Source organism: Nelumbo lutea, chromosome 2 (assembly GCF_056320005.1).
Source record: "Nelumbo lutea isolate HS-2025 chromosome 2, American lotus-T2T, whole genome shotgun sequence".
Lineage (NCBI taxonomy): Eukaryota > Viridiplantae > Streptophyta > Magnoliopsida > Proteales > Nelumbonaceae > Nelumbo > Nelumbo lutea.
Window position 1 is genome coordinate 30,830,683 of NC_142685.1, and position 12,823 is coordinate 30,843,505.

The 12,823-nt window shown below is 38.3% G+C and overlaps 3 non-coding genes across 3 annotated transcripts; all 3 read left to right on the forward strand.

Moving 5' to 3' along the window:
• Positions 1–235: 235 nt before the first annotated feature.
• On the forward strand, positions 236–354 carry LOC148869598 (U5 spliceosomal RNA). Its single transcript, XR_016108522.1, has one exon. It is a non-coding gene; the product is annotated as a U5 spliceosomal RNA (small nuclear RNA).
• A 2,460-nt stretch (positions 355–2,814) lies between these two features.
• Positions 2,815–2,973, forward strand: LOC148869599 (U1 spliceosomal RNA). Its single transcript, XR_016108432.1, has one exon. It is a non-coding gene; the product is annotated as a U1 spliceosomal RNA (small nuclear RNA).
• A 1,745-nt stretch (positions 2,974–4,718) lies between these two features.
• Positions 4,719–4,914, forward strand: LOC148869600 (U2 spliceosomal RNA). Its single transcript, XR_016108533.1, has one exon. It is a non-coding gene; the product is annotated as a U2 spliceosomal RNA (small nuclear RNA).
• The last annotated feature ends 7,909 nt before the right edge of the window (positions 4,915–12,823 follow it).

Consider the following 12,823-nt stretch of genomic DNA (forward strand, 5'->3'; position numbering starts at 1 on the left):
AATTTCAAAAGAGATTTTGGATATTAGATCGAAAAAAAAAAAATAGAAAATATACAGGATGTTTTTAGCATTTTGAAAAGGTTGAATTGCATTTGTGTAGGAGAGCTGTCAGTAAGTAGGAACAACAGTACAAGCAATTGCCGATCACTAATATCCCATATCGGATGCAAGAAGAGAACTCCACACACACCACCAACTAGAAAAGATGGTCATCAGCGATTCCAAATATTCACGCAGCCGCGCTGTGAGCACAGAGCGAACTATTCTTTCGCCTTTTACTAAAGGATACCGTGTGCTCGCCGCATTCAGCGGCATACGCCTATTTTTGGAAGGCTTCTCTCTCGTTTGAGAAAGCCCCAGCAAATCTATCATTTCAAGTTTTGTGGTAACTGAGGTTGACAAATACATCCCATTGAAGCAGTTGCTTTATTGAATCTCAGGGTTATTCAGGCGAATTCCCATATTCTGGGGTTAGGATATAGTATTTGATCAGGATCTTTACTCCCTTGTCCATTTAATATCAATGTAGACCTCATCAGATTCACCGGGGGATTCCATCCCAAGCCTCCATAAATGGTTAATTGAACATCGTTTGGGCAAGGCTATTAGTTCTCAACAGAGTAACACAGTTTATACATATATCTTCTCCACAACTGGTCTTATTGACAGTCTTGTAGAACCTGGACCATGGAAATTAGGGAGAAGACGAACTTATTCAAATCGTAAACACTAAACAATATTCATAGTTGAGAGTTTCTTTCGATGCTTTCAAAATATAATAGAAGACAGGTGAAAGTAGAGTTCGATGTTGTAGTGGCAGTAAGTTCCTGGTTTTTACTAGAATTGAAGGAAGAAGTTAAATACATTTCATCAATTTCACATCTAAGTGCCTGACTTGTTACTTGTTATCTCTACATCTTGGATTGGCCACCCTACAAATTGTTTATAAATGGCATGAGGACAAAAGTATCTACTTTTGTGAATTTGAAACGATTGAAACTGCAACATATGAATTATGAAGTTATGAACATATCGAAACACTCTATTTCTGTATTTTGGATGGGCAAACACCATCTGATTCAGACTGCCTTGGTTATAGAGTTATCTGGGTTGGACATTTTTGCTTACAGATTGCTTTGGTTATAGAGTTATTTTGGTTAACATTTTTGCATAAACCCAAATAAAATCCAGCACAGACAATTCTATCTTAATAGTTGTCTAGGTGGGTTTCTTCTCCTAAACTACCATTCATAAATTGCATTCTTGATTATATATTTGCATGATACACTTAACAGTCCCATATTTGCATGCAGGAGAGCTCTACCCACTACTGACTCTATGTTGAGATGTATTTGGCTTCAAAATTCTGTACAGTGGGAACAAAGCGAACTACTCTTTCTGACTTTTTTTTTTCTTTTACTGAAGAATATACTGTGTGAACGCCACTCAAAGCGGCAAATACCAAATTTTATTACGTTGCTTTCCTGAATCTTGCAGTCCCTTGAAGAACACTAATTTTCAAATGTTAATTTTCCAATTTACTCTTGAAAATGTTTTTGCAGGCTGAATAATGATGGAGATAAAGGAATTATTTCATGATTATTGTTTTTTATCTTTTTGGGTTGCCATTTGATCGTAGAAAAACAGAATGTCTCTGCTCAATTCCTTTGGCAAGAAATATAATGTAACCAGAACTTCTATATGCATCTCTGCATGGAATCTTGCTCCCCAGCTCATTTGATCTCAGCTTTTAAAGATTGGTTAGAGACTGGGAAACCAATGACAAAGCATTTTTCCTACAAATTCTCAGTCTCCTTTTGAAACCTCCAAATCTGGCTTAAAAACAGTTGTAGTTGCTAGATTTCAAGATAGTGAAACATAAAGAGAGGATTTGAAGCTGAAATCTGTTTGCATCAAAAGAAGCTACAAAGGAGGATAGAAGTGTATTTGCATAGACATTCACTCCATGTGAGCTGCCAGATGTTCAAGACATTCCGAAGGAAGAAGCAGTTGCCCCCACAATAGACCAGATTATAGCTATTAAAGCTGCAGTTGTAGATTCTGACACTCTTGAAGAAGTTTCAAGGCTTGAACAGGCTTTGAGGAGTGAAGGTCTTTCCTCTTGCTGATTTACTAAAAGATGTTTCCTTTTGCTCTCTCATATGATATCTGGGTGACTTGGGGATTTTTCTTTTTTTGTCAATGTTGAAATTATTCCATGAGTGGACAGTGGAGCGATGCTGAAATTATCTTCCCATTACTATGGAGAAAGCTCATCCCCTCCTCTTTAATTTACTGGTGGGTACTGATCAACTTTCATGGTGAAGATGTCGGCTTACATATATGTAATCAACTAATTCACCAAAGGATGCTTAGTTTTGGAGCTTATTTCAGGCAGTATATTCTATACACCTTGCTTTATGAAAATAGGATGCTGATGCATGGTGATGGACTGATGGTAAAGTCCCATATTAGGAGCGACTCAGGAGTCTCCTCATAGTTTGTAACTTTGTATGGATGTTGATTCTTTTACATAAAAGCACTAAAAAAGAGGAGCTTTAATGGATGTTCAAGGAAAATTTCTCATAAAAAAAAAAAAAAAACACAATATACAAAGTCATTGTGTGCCCAGATCCCACTATTGGTTCTATGCTTCAGGTGACGACCAATCAATAAACTCTCATGTGGAAAGAACAAGGTAGGATGCTAACAGTAGGCCTAAGGTTTTCATTTACTTCTACTCCCACATCGGTAAGATATAAAAGAAGCAAGTGAGAGAGAGATGTAAGTAGAGACAATGAAGAAGAGAGAAACATACTTACCTGGACGGGGTTGATGGGTGATCAAAAAGGCCCATGGCCTAGGTTGGCGACCTCCATTGCACTAAGGAGGGGTGCCCGCCTAACATCTCCCCGAGTGGGAGAGTGTACGTCATAATTTGTGGTAGCGGGGTACGCGTTCGCGCGGCCCCTACCCATTACTAAATTCAAGTTTTAATTCGATTAACCATTCGTTGAATGTGAATTCATAGCTTCATTTCTGATTCAGCCTAAAATGGATTTTGGACTGAAAGCTTCTTTTATTGCTTCAAACCCATCTTGATGTTGTTACTGGATCTGACCTTCTATCATCACCCAACCCGTATTCTTAATCTAAAAGCAAATTTAGAGCTAACCTACCGAACTTACTCTGAGTTGAATTCAAGCCTGGAATTCTGTCGAAGGCTTCCTCAGTCTTAGAGGCTAAAGCTTAAGCTGGAGATGATGTGGGCTTCGCAATGCATTTTGTTATTGGATAGCTCTGAGCCGATCCATAGCTTATCGAGTCAGGGAGTCTCCTGCAAGGGAGTTATGTTTCTGGTCACGGATATTCTCTCCTGTGCTTGAAACTTGGAGATTTCCTTTTTCTTTTGTGAACAGATGCTCGAATTCTGTGGCCCATCAAAGTTGCAGCAAAGGGTTTCGTTGGGCTTTAGATTTGGTTTGGATCTCCCTTGCAATGGCTGTTTGCAGACCTTGAAAAAGATAAGCTGTGACAGACTGCTGGTAGTTTGGCTTGGTGCTTGATGTATCTGTTTAGTTTATGACTTTGTGTGTCTGTTTTCTTAATCACCCAGGAAATATCACCTTTCAATTGTGGCAACATTTTCAATCCCAAGAGTCATCTACAATCTCCCAAACAAATTCTGTTCTCTGCTCCTAATGATCTTTTCCTTTTCAGACTATGATTTTTGTTTGAGTTTCTAATGAAACTGAGGACTGAAGAATAGCAACATTAGTCAGGAACACGAATTGGGTTTTGACTGATTTTAACAATGAGAATGCCAGCATATTAGTCAAGGTCTCAAATTGTGAAAGTTCAGAAAGCCATGAAGAAGTAAGAAACTGCACTGTTTAAGAATATTAGCCACATTAAATACAATTAGAAGACCACCAGAGTGACTCATTTCTTCCAGGCTTCCCCTTCTCATTCTTTATTGGGTTCTTTTAAATATTGTTGTTATGTAATTTTGAATTGCAAAATTCATCATTGGTTTTCATGAACTCATGTTTATCTAAACTGAAAAATAAATAGGATTAATTGATTACTGTAATACTCCTATGGGGACACAAGTTTTTATCTGACGTTCTAGTCAAGGATATCCTCTCCCGTGCTAGAAACTTGGAGATTTCCTTTTTCCTTTGTCAACAAATGCTCGAATTCCGTCGCCCAACAATGTTGCAGCAAAAGGTTTCATTAGTCTTCGGAGTTGGTTTGGCTTTTCCCCTTTGATTGGTTGTTTGGCCCAAATTGTATGAGCAGCATGGCGAAGTTGGAAATCATCTTTTCTTCCAATCAGAGGGGAATGCCTTGTATAGGAAGTCTTCACCTTCCGAACATATTCGTATGGCCGATCCAACTTTTTCCTTCGAAGAAAATGTAAACCGTTAATGAATTTACAGGGAGATACTCTTGTGATAAGTAATAACAAAATGGGTCCCAGAAAACCTTCAGGACTATCAAGCCAGAGGTCCCAGACAACCTTAAATGGGTCCCATTTGATGGATGATCCAGGTAAGCCGTAAGCAGTAAAGAAGAATTGATACCTGTTTGCACCGGTGGTAAATGGAACTTAAAAAGCCGCAACAGGGAACTTGCTTTAGTCCCACATCGTTATTGAAGAGAAACAATGCAAGGATGGTTGTGTTATAAAATGAAAATGAAGACAATAAAAAATCATACCTTTCTCGGCCTTTTGGCTAAGATCAAGTGTAGTATCTGTTCTTATCAGTTTAATATCTGATACGTGGGCCATCGTTCCACACGATATTAAATTAATATTTCTTGGGGGAAGGCCCATTTCAGTAGCTTGCTACTGGGGCTTTTATGCGTCGCCTATGCGTTGCACTACTGCACGGGCCTGGCGCACTCCTACCAAATCTTAATCAAAATTATTCTTGCATTTAGTGTCCGATTGTCTTGCTGTATGAATGATAAAAGTGGGTTCATTTTGTTTGTTTACTATAAATTTTACTATATTCCAAAATTCACTTTGACATTAACGCAAACAAAACAATCTAGGCCTCTAGTTATTTGGGTTAAGGAAAGTAGATTAAAAGAGCAATTGTATTAATCAGATGGGTTCATAGACCATGATTCAGCCGACGTTGCTTACTCACACTCCTCTTTACAAGAGATGGTTTGGGAGGGGGTGGAGAGGCTGCTATCTTTGTTGAGAGATTTCATCACAAGAAATTCAATAAAATGGCGAAATTAAAGAACTATAGTTCGCAGATATGCTCTTGATTCATGGAGGTAGAACCGTAGAATTAATTAAGTAAATACATAGGGTAGGTTTCTGCGAGTAAGTTCTTTTTGGCTTATGTCTGAGTGTTTTCTCATATTAAGCAAAGAGATGATTCCACATCAACACTTGGTCCATATCATCAGATTAAACAGGAAAATAACAAATGAATAAGAAACATATCGAGTTTTTTGTAAAATCTGAAGTTTTTAGTATCCTCTTTTGCTCTTATATTCGTCAAAGAATCAATATCTTACTGCCATCCAGCTTGAAGTGAAACTGATTGCCTTGTCTTCGTCCAGCTTCTGTTGGCAAATTCTTAGGCACCTTGGAGCATTGCCACTTGCCAGTGAGGTAGGAGATTGTAGAAGTTTAATGTGTTTTTCTTTGTTGATTGTATTGTCCGTGACACTCCTAGCCCTAGGAGTGCAAATAGGGTGACCCATAGCATTGCCAAGTGTGCTTGTTCGATTTAATTCCACATTTCTTATTCGATCTTATTGTAAACGACTATCCTTCTCAATTAACACTTTGTTTCAATAAAAAAAGCTTTTGGAATTGGGCATTGGATCTAAAGTAAAAAAAAAAATGTAGAGATGATTACACCAAACATATATTCATAAAATCTCTCAAACCCAATCAAACTGCCCAAGCCCAATTAAGTTTGGCCTTAACTGGAATCAAAGCTTGATCCGAATTGTGTTGAATTAAACTTGGGTTGGGTTTGGGTTGATCTTAAACTCCTAGATAGCATTCAACTTTAATTTGAGTGCGTATTAGTATGTGTTTATAGTTAGGGAAAATTCTTCATTCGTGCCCTGTAATTTGTGTCTAGTGCCACTTTAGTTTCAAAATATCAGAATGCGATAATTCAGTATTCAAACTTTTAAAGTGTGACAACTGACAATCCAGTACCTGTCATTAATCAATAGTTAATCTGCCAATAAGTGACATTTGAAAAGGATATAAATGCCTTTCCAGTCTCATTTAATTTTCTTTATCAACCATCTAAACGTTGACAAAAAATTAACAGTCCCAAATACTTACTCCTTCCATTCAAGAAAGTTGGGGTTACATTTGAGTGGACATTATGGTGACGGGTCAGGTTGGGACTATTATTATTTTTTTGTCTATGTTTGGATAGTTGATAGGGCTGTCACGGGTCGGGTTGGGTCGGTTTACTAGCATTTTTCCAATCGACCAGGCCTGGTCGGTTTACCTAGAAATGAAACCGAAACCGACCCAATACTAAGTAAAATCGACCTGGTCGGTTTGAATCGGTTTAGGTCGGTTTTGTGAATGATTCTTTTGGTGTGGACGGTAAAGGATTCAAGTCTAACAAAGCAAAGGCTGGATGCCTGAAAATTAAAAATGATTTGATGGATTAAAACTAATATTTTATATATCAGAAATTTTATATATAATATGTATATTTCTGAAATAAAGCTGAAATATATATATATATATATATATATATATATATATATATATATATATATAATATCTGAAATATATTATATATATAATATATCTAAGTCGGTTCGGGTCGGTTCAGTTTTGGTTTTCATACATAAAAACTGAAACCAAACCGAACTATCGATTTATGTTTTTTTGTAACCCGAAACCGACCGATACTAAAGAAAAACCAACCAACTCGGGTTGGATCAGACTGGGTTGGGCGTGTTGGTCGGTGTGGGTTGTTATGAACAATCCTAATAGTCGATAAAGAAAATTAGATGACACTTGAAGGGCATTTGTGTCTTTTTAAAATATCACTTAACGGCTTATTAATAGCTAGTTAACATAAGGTATTGGATTGTCACATTTTGAAAGTTTGGATACTAAATTGTTGCATTTTAAAGTTCAGGGACCAAAGTTACACTAGACCCAAAGTACATGATACTAATAAGGATTTTTCCCTTTATATTTAAGAACACCCAATCTATTGACCAATGAGAACACCCCCTTCTCTCACACATGCTAATAAAAAAAATCATATCTAACGCAGATGGTGATCTGCAAAGGTAATTATGATTGCTATGGGGACAATGGATGCATTATCTTTCTATTTATTAGGTTTATTTCTTTTTGTCTTTAATTTGTTTTTGGATATAACATTGCAAACTTCACCTATTTTATATTTTTCATTTAATTTTATGGATAATTACTTATATATACAATGTACATTTGAGAAACTACTTATATATGTATATATCTCCAAATTTTAAAAGCAACTTATATATGCCTTGTTTATTGGTCCTAGGGGTAGATTTGAGGCAAGCTGAATATCTAGCTATTTGAGCTCAGCTCGCCAATAAATATCAGCCTCGAGCTCGAATCAAGATAGAGACTTGAGCTCAAATTCGGCTTGAGTCAAAAGCTCGCAAGTTCGAGCTCGACTATGAGACAAACTTTTTTTAAAAATAAATATATAGACATTATTTTTTATTTGACATATAAAATGTTAAGAATTATTATACATAAAAAATATTATATATAATATTTTTATATTTATTATTTATTTATATTATACATATGTATGTATGCATGCTTGTATGTATGTATGTATGTATGTATGTATGTATAGCTATAAAAGTAGGAATAAAAGTGGTTGGCTTTTGGAATTTTCACTAGACTAAAATACCCTATCTTCAAAGTTTGACTCAGAGAGAGAGCAACGGTAAAAATGTAATTTTGTTTCCTAATTTAATGCTTATTAGGAAATAACTTTCTTTCTCATTTAATGTTTATTACCAAAAAGATACAAAATTCCATCATTTTTGTTCATAATTGTAAAACATGTTAATGGCAAAAATGTTATTTTACATTTCCATTTAATGCTTGTTAGGGAAAATACACAAACATCTCTCTTTTTGTTCAATAATTGGAAAACAAACCATGGTAATTGGTAAAACAGCCCTTGAAGTTTTTGATTGTTACCCAAAGCTCCCTTGAAATTCGATAATTGCAATCACCTCCCCTAAACTTCTTGACATAGTTGTAAGTAAATCCCCTTTGTAAAATTCTCTAACAAGAGGCATAAAGATGCCCAAAATACCCATGTAATTATTACTGAGGTTGATTTATACATAAAAAACAATATAAATGTTCTGAGCAACACAATAAGACTTTAAAGTTGAAATTTTACCTTTCAACAATTGATATGAAGGGCAAATTTTGAAAATACATCAATTCCGAAAAAAGAGATGAGAAGGGATTGGGGTAGTGATTGATACGAAGAAAAATTTGGAAAATAAACATTTTGGTCAAAAGTAACTACATGGGTATTTTGACTTTTTTGTGTTTTTTGTTAGAAGATTCTAACAAAGGATGTACTTGCAACTATGTCAAAAAGTTCATGGAATGTGATTGCATTTACCAAACATCAGGGGAGGTTTTAGCAGTGATAAAAAATTTTATGGGAGTTTTTAGCAATTTACCATTTCATTTAATTAAATTGAAAGATACCGGAAAGTACATCTTATGTTCTCAATAGCCAATTTTGGGCCACATTAATCACCATGAAGAGATTTCCCACTGGCTGGCAAATGGATGAGCAATTTATTCTTTAAACATTTTTTTGTTTTTTCAAAAATATTTTAACCTATTTTCATTGGTTCAGTTCTTGATCATTAAGCTCTTCTTTATTTCCACCATATGGTAAGGTTAATTCTTAATTTCTGTTAACTTAAATCCCACATCATCGGATGACAAGATATTTTCAAGAGTAAGTGATAATTTTATTGTAGTTCATTGTAAGGTTTTTAGCGATTGAAGGAGATGAAGTTGGATTTATCATATGGAAGTTAATTATTACAAAGATAACGAGAATTCAAATAAAATTCAGATGAAGATAACTGATAAAAATTATTATTTTTATTGATTTTATTAATGGATCATAATAAATAAGAATAATAAGAATTTTATTAATGATAAATAAGAACAATAAGAATTTTATTAATTCTCATTACTTTTGCAAGAATTTTATTTTGACGTATCTCTATATTAATGAACCAAAATAAATGTGATAAATAAGAATAATTTTTATAGACGTAGAAATACAAAAAAAATGCAAAAGACTTTGGAAATATATTATATGTTATCATCATCAAAAAAGTTGTCACGTGCAAAGCATGTATACAAATACTAATATACATATATATGTAAAAGCTCAATTAGGTTTATGAGCCTCACGTGCTGAGTTTTACGGGGCTTGAGCTTGGCTTGATTAGCAAATAAGCCTATACATTAGGCTCGCACTTGACTTGAAGCTCAATTTAGACCGAGCTAAATCAATCTTTTCATGAGCCGAGGTCAAATAGCTCGACTTGTGGTCACCCCTAATTGGCCCCACAAAACATAAACAAGACCTTTGTCATTGCACCATTTAGAGCCATTAACAACCCACTCCAATGGTTTTCATAATATCAAAATTGCCCCTAAGCCTCAGTTTGGAAGGAGTACAAATGTAAATATGTAGAGTGCAAAACCTTCTATTTTGTATTATTTTTTTATGTATTTGTACTGTACATATTTGCGTTTATACTCTTTCCAAACTGAGCTCTCAGCTTGGAAGGAGAACAAATACAAATATAGTGCAAAACCTTACATTTTGTATATATTTGCACTCTAGATATTTGTATTTGTACTATTTCCAAGCTGAGCTTAAGCTTGGAAGGAGTACAAATACAAATATATAGAATGCAAAATGTAGGGCAAAAGTTGTTCTAACCCCAACTCCCAAGTTTACAGCTGCTTCGGGAGCTTCGAAAATGAGGCTTAATTTTCTAGTGATGTTGAGTTTGGTTTCTTGCACTTGGAGTTCCATAAGAGCCCTCTAAGGGGACTGTTTAGATGTATGATTGACATGTCTTCCTATGCTACAAGAAGGGGTGAACCAACTGAACCTCAAAACAGAACCCGCTGAACTGAGACATCATCGACAGAAGTAGAAGGGGTTATATTCCCAAGTCCCAACCTTGCTTGGACTGTGAGGGCCTATGTTTAGGTAACAAGCTCACCAGGGAATAGGGATGCATCAATGTTGTTGAGGGAGAATGCTATCATCATGACGTGGATGGATTTGTGATGGAACTAACTCGACTACTTTGGTTTGTCCGATGTCAGATTTCCCAAGAACCTGACATTGTTGGATTTGCCACATAACATGATTCAAGGTCCAAGGAGGTATTCTGGAACAGATCGTCAATGACAATGAATTAGATGATTTGCAATGGCTAGAATTGGGTTATAATCGGCTGTGTGGATACAATATCAAGGTTGTTAGGTTTCAAAACCGATGATGGGTCACAATCCGATCGGTCTTATCTATCAACGATTTCGCATCTGAGCTGGAGCAACGGGGAGCTAGAAACGGGAAAGATGAGGGAACTCCGGGGGGAACCCGGTGAGATAACTCCGAAGCTCAAGTTAATAATCCCTCAAAGGCAAAGTATAGACCAGATGGCGCAAAGTTCACATACCTTGTTTGTTGGGGGTAGGGGCCTTTTATAATCACTTCGCGCACTCGCTCCAAGGCCCTTGTCAGGTCGGGTATGATTACCCTTGCATCTGTCAATTTGGGCGTCGTCCTTTCTGCTGGGACAGAACTGTCACTGCCTTTTGTCGGAACCATCTCTCTAACTGGAGATGGCGGTGTTAGGAGGCGGTGGCAGATGGCCGTTTGGAGTGCGGCCGTCAAGCGTCAGATCCCAAATCAGTCAGGTGCGCCGCCCTTGGATACGGACTTCCTTGGTGTCAGGCATAGTACGGTTTGTTTGGTTTCGGTGCCCTGAGGGTGATGTGGTGGAGTGGTGAGTGAGGTGAAGTCTTGAGTTCGGAGGTATGTATAGGGTAGGTCAGTTCGGCGAGGTGTATCCCGAACTGTTACATGGCAGGCCAGTTCGACGAGGTGTATTCCGAACTGTTACACGGCAGGCCAGTTCGGCGAGGTGTATCCCAAACTGTTACAAGGCAGGCCAGTTCGACGAGGTGTATCCCGAACTGTTATAAGGCAGGCCAGTTCGTTGAGGTGTATCCCGATCTGTTATAAGGCAGGCCAGTTCGGCGAAGTATGTCCCGAACTGTTGCATGCAGGACAGTTCGGATTACTTTCTGGTTTGGGGCCAAGGGTGAGTTCGGGCCCCTAGTAGGGAGTTCGGACCGCTGATTTCTCCCCTTGGTGCTCGCGCCTTAGGCTTGCTTTTGTGCCGAGCTGTTGCCTTTGCCACGTGTCACATAATTGTGAGGTCGGGCCAAATCTTCCTTTATCAATTGCCCCCCAATCCTCACGCCAAGGGTCTTGCCCTGGCGCGGGGAGTTTTGTGAGGTGGTAGGTGGATTTGTCCCGTTCTTCGAATCTTGACCGCGCGAGATGCTTTTGCCAGGGTTTTTCGGTCTTCTGGAGCATCCGAGAAGGCGGGAGACGTGCCTACTGCTCATAAATGTTGACGGACGTGGCAACGCGCGTTTATTTTAAATTTCAAAAATTCGCGCTGCTAGGACGTGACAATGGGTCTTTCAATTTTGAAAAAAGCGCGCCACTGCCATTTTGAAGGGACGTGCGCTAGCGGATTTGTCAGTTGCAGGGAGACGTGCGGCGTGTTGTCAATTTCAGAAAGACGTGCGCCGGTGCGATGTCGGTTTCAAAAAGACGTGCATTGATGTTTCGCTCTTTTCGGAAAGACGTGCACCAATCACGTCTCAATCTCAAGGGACGTGCGGTCAGCGCGAATGCAGGCCATCGGATTGTCTTTGATCTGCACTGTCGGTTCTTGGTTACTGTAGCTATAAATAGTAGGGGACCCCAGTCGATTTGTCACTTCTGCGGTTTGCCTCTTGAGCTCGCGTCCAACTTTTTCAGTTTGCGTCTAGGTTGGTTACTTAGCCTTCAAGGTTTTTGGCTTGTTCCTGTCTCCGGAGCCTTCAAAATTTTCTTCCGGTGAGTACCTTCCTGAATCCACCTCTTTTCCTCGATGTCTAGCTTTGATAGCTCAGACGACTCTTCAAGTAGGACTACTGTAGGTTCTACAAACTGAGCCGTATCCCCCGACTGCCTTAGTGATCCTGAGGTGGAACTTGAGGATGACAATGAACCTGTAGGCCAAGCCGCTTCGGGTAGTTTGGCGTCTACCTCTCGTCGAGATCGGATGCTAGACAGGTTTGGTCCCTCGACCATGACACCTGAGGGGCTCCAATCTATATTCATGTCTTACAATCTGCCTGAGGGGTATACATATTTCATTCCTTCGGGTAGTTTTCCTTGGGAACATGGTCCTGACGAGATCGTGATTTTTCGAGAGCAGCTCGCTGCAGGGCTGCGACTGCCTTTCCACCCCCTTCTCGTTGAAGTCATAAACCACTTCGGTGTTACCATTGGCCAGCTTCATCCGAACTCTATTCGGAACCTGGTGGGGACAGTCTCCCTTTTTTACGAGCAGAATTTCCCTTTAGTCTTGGAGATATTCTCCTCCATCTTAATGCTTAAGAAACAAGCGGGTTCTCTTCCTGGGGGAAGATGCGCGTATTACCTGTCTCCTC